Source organism: Aplidium turbinatum, chromosome 15 (assembly GCF_918807975.1).
Source record: "Aplidium turbinatum chromosome 15, kaAplTurb1.1, whole genome shotgun sequence".
NCBI lineage: Eukaryota > Metazoa > Chordata > Ascidiacea > Aplousobranchia > Polyclinidae > Aplidium > Aplidium turbinatum.
Window position 1 is genome coordinate 15,583,050 of NC_137486.1, and position 4,014 is coordinate 15,587,063.

General features: G+C 38.6%; 1 long non-coding RNA gene across 2 annotated transcripts; it reads left to right on the forward strand.

The window, feature by feature from the left end:
• The first annotated feature begins 207 nt into the window (after positions 1-207).
• LOC145784616 (uncharacterized) lies at positions 208-3,074 on the forward strand. Of its 2 annotated transcripts, none has more exons than XR_014291022.1 (4): positions 208-859; positions 1,332-1,451; positions 1,773-1,934; positions 2,084-3,074. It is a non-coding gene; the product is annotated as an uncharacterized LOC145784616 (long non-coding RNA). The 2 variants fall into 2 exon arrangements; XR_014291023.1 differs by having other exon boundaries at positions 2,596-3,074.
• The last annotated feature ends 940 nt before the right edge of the window (positions 3,075-4,014 follow it).

Genomic DNA, 4,014 nt, shown 5'->3' on the forward strand with positions numbered 1-4,014 from the left:
ATAATTATCTCAATAAAAATTATCAAAACTATGGTTTTCCACGCGCTTGTATTTTTGGCCACGTTCCGCCTGCATTGCGCAACACGCAGATTATGACGTCAGTTGGAGTCAGTCAGATCGAAGCGACAACTGGTTTTACAAGTCTTTTACTAGTTTTAGTTTAGCTAGTGAGTTGTGTTTGTCCTAGACCTAGAGGAAGGAAGTTTTTTTTCGCTGCTTCGATCTTGTTGCACGTGCTTTTTATGTGAAGACAGGTAGTATAGGCTCTTTGCAATCTCGAGTTTGAAAAAAATAAGCCAGGTCTGTTGACTTATCCATTGAAATTGTTGGTGAAGGGACAGACCAAAGCTGTCATAGGCCATGCAAGGAAAGGTACGGTACATCTTAACCAATGTTATGTGACATTCTTGTAAGCTTCAAGTCTTTAGTTCAAATATATAAAACTTTTAAAACAAAACATTTCTCTTGCAACTTCGTTTCTTAGATTATTGTAGTTCTGAGCCAAACATTTAAAATGGTGAAAATTTGCTCTATCTATCACACAACATTTGTTTCTGGTGCAAAGGTGACATTTTTTGCCTTCCCTAACGATTAACGTTTGCGAATTAACTGGTGCAAGTTTGCTCATCAAGTCCGCAAATGGAATGGACCCTTCCCTACCAGTGTTATCTGCTCAAATCACTTTCTTGAGCAGGATTTTGAAAATTATTTTGAAGTTAATATGGGATTTTGCAAACGTTACATTCTGAAGAAATCTGCTGTTCCCACCATAAAATGTACTTCTGCTACCGGTACGTCTGATGCTACTGCATCTAAGCTGGATAGAGATCATCGAATGCAAAAGCGGACAATAGTGAAGGTTTGTAGTTACACAATAGAAGCTATAGGCTGCATATCCTATGTAATGTTTTTAGGCCTACTTGTTTTAAATTTTATGAACATACAATGTGTCATCTGCTCAAAACGATTAAGTAGTTATGTAATACCGGTACCACTGTTATAGTCTAATTACAACAGATCACAACCTTGCAAAACAGCAAGGTTGCAAAACTTACTGTGTTGCTTACGGTACTTACTTTGACATAACACCTTTTATCTCTCAATTGGGATTAACAACTTTTGGCTCAGAATATGTGGCTTAGCAATTTTTTATACAAATTTGATGTCCAGATTGTTTTCTTTCCTAACTTTTACAGAATGTAGCTAGTGGGATTCATAATCTGATCATAATTCAATGTTGCCCAAACAATTGTGCTACCCAGGTCTTCATATGTGTTCAGGAGGTGTGTGAGACATACAGTAATCTGATATTAATTGTCAATTTTTTGTAGGCCATGAATGATGAAATGGGTGCGGGTTCGACCAAGAAAAGTAAAACCACTGCATCTCAACAAGCTGTGCCGACTGCTGCTGAAGATTCCATTGACGTTGCTATGCATGATGAGATGACAGTATGTAGCCTTGCATTGTTGTATTGATGAACCAACATAATTAATATAGGCTACAGGTTCAATCTAATGTGCTGCTTGTATTCAGTTACGGGTGATGTCCTCCTCTTTTATCTCTGGTGGTGGCGGAGGGGTTTATCGTTCTATCATATTTTTTTTTTTTTTTGTAAATTACCCAGTAGTCAAAATCACCGCATAATGCTGTTGCATTAATCTCTTATGTACAATTCAAGTGCATCTAATACTGGCATGGTACCAATTTCAAAACGTTATAATCTTCAATGGTTGTTAATAAAGCAAAGTGTACTTTACAATACATATTAGGTATTGGAGGTTGCGGAATGCGGATGTTGACAAACAAATGGTTAGCTGCGAGTTTTCAAGTGAGTCATTCGGATGTTTCCACCCGGTGTGAAACAGCATCTTTCCAATCCAAGGCTTGTCAGGTTTCATTTAAACAGGAGCAGACTACAAAGCGATCTGTTGGTGAGTCACCTATCAATAAGTGCTTATCTGCTATCTTTTTTTTAAAGTTTGATTGATTCTGCAGTCAATGTTAAAATGTTTCTTTTTGCTTATTTACAACTACTCATAACAGTCTATTGTGCCACTACTACAGCATTAGTTCTCAACAGGTACCCAAACGTGGTTTGGACGAAATACCGTGGGCACGAACACTGAAACAATGTTGCTTTCCAGTCTGGTTAAGCCAGTTGCATCTTCTACCCCACTTAAAAATAGAGATGCATCTGCTCATTCTTCATTTTTCTATCTGTCATCTGAATATGAACTATCCGAGAAGTCGTGGGACACAACAGTTGAAGGGCAGCAATATTTGAAATAAAATAGTCAAAAAGATTGGTGGAGTATTGTAGAGTTACCTTAGTAGTATAACAATTGCATGTTATAACCGGCATATCTAGTATGCTCTTAAAACATATCCATTTGCATATGGGTGGAACCAGTATATGAAGTATATTCCTTCATTGCCTTGTAGGCTATTAGGTTTACATTTCTATTGACATCTCTTTTTCTTATGAGTGCGTTCACTTGAGCTTGTTTACTGTTCATTGTTCAACAGCCTTTCAAGAGCTGGTTGCGTAATTGTTCCATTCATTATTAAACGACTTGCTGTTACATTTCCCAGGCAATTCAGGCTGGTCGCCTATAGGCAGGTGCTGGAGTGGCTGTTAGATGGAGAAGTTCTGGGCAAGTCCAACAGAGTCGTGCTGCCATCCTGCATTGTGTCATTTATCCGCAGAAAGTATCCCAGTGACGATGGAGACTATGCTGGGTTCCAAAGACCAGTGTTAACATTTTAGTCTTGGTTTAACCTGGTTTATTGCAACCGTTTCGTTTATTTTTAGATTTGGTGTTTTTTGGTTTGGTTTGTTTTCGATTTGTGTGTCGTAATGTGATTTGTCATCAGTATTGTATGTTGGTTTATCCTTTTACTTTATTTCTGCTTCAATTTGGCTTATTCTAGTCTTTTTTTAGCTTCATCTAGATTATTTTTATAGAACGGAGATGTCAACACCGCCGAAGACAGTCCCAATGAATGCTAAAGCGTTATCGCATGGTAGTCGACTGTACTATGTCCTGCAATACCGTACAATACAACATATTTTCGATATAACCAAGTTTGGCTGTTGTAATCTACGAAACTAGCCTTCGGCGATGGGCTTCGCAAACTACTCCTGGCACACAAGCATGAACAACTAAATTTGTATAATGCTGGCTGAAAGATGCGTCTTCACTATGGATGCCTTATAAATTTGCGCATTCAGTAGCAACCAAGCCTATCTCGGCTAGTTTGGTCTCGACTCCAACTGACGTCATATCGCTAGGTGGCGTTGACGAGTTTGCTACTTCCAGGTAGCGTGAGAGAGAAGCGCTAGAGAGCGTGAGAAAAGGGTCGGTTTCTCGACTGTGGGCCTCAATTGTAAGGAAGTGAGTTATTCAACAGGTTCCAGATGTCTTGGCAATGGATTCTAGCCTATGTTAATTCAATCGTGCAGTTGCACTTTAAAGGGATACCGTAATAAAGGAATAACCTGACTTGGCGATTTTCCACTTTCTTTCTGTTTAACATGCTACCATAAAACGATTTTCAATAAAATTTTGCCCCATTGCGGTCTGACCACCATTGCGCGCGTGCTTTTGTCAGAGCTTTCAAAACGAGATTGGGCTTCAGCAGCGAAGCGTGCGACTGTACAGTCGGCGTTACTATAGACTAGCAATCAGCTGATGTCGCAATAATTGATACTGCGGGCGATTTGACTGTAGGCTATGTAGGCTATATTGTATCTACATCAAAACATCAGATTTCAACATCAAAACATCAGACAGTTTGCTCAAAACATCAGATGTGGTAAGGTGGCTTTTCTTATTGCTGTCTTTTGTGACGTAGGCTATTCTCGAACAGTGTTTGCAATTTTGATTATTTTGAAAAAAATTAAAATTAATGAAACATTGGACTTTGGGCCTTGCCAGCGCCATTGAAAATATTTTTTTTTGGTAATTTTTCTTGAAATGTATTCTTGAATGTTCAGTTTACGCATTTTAA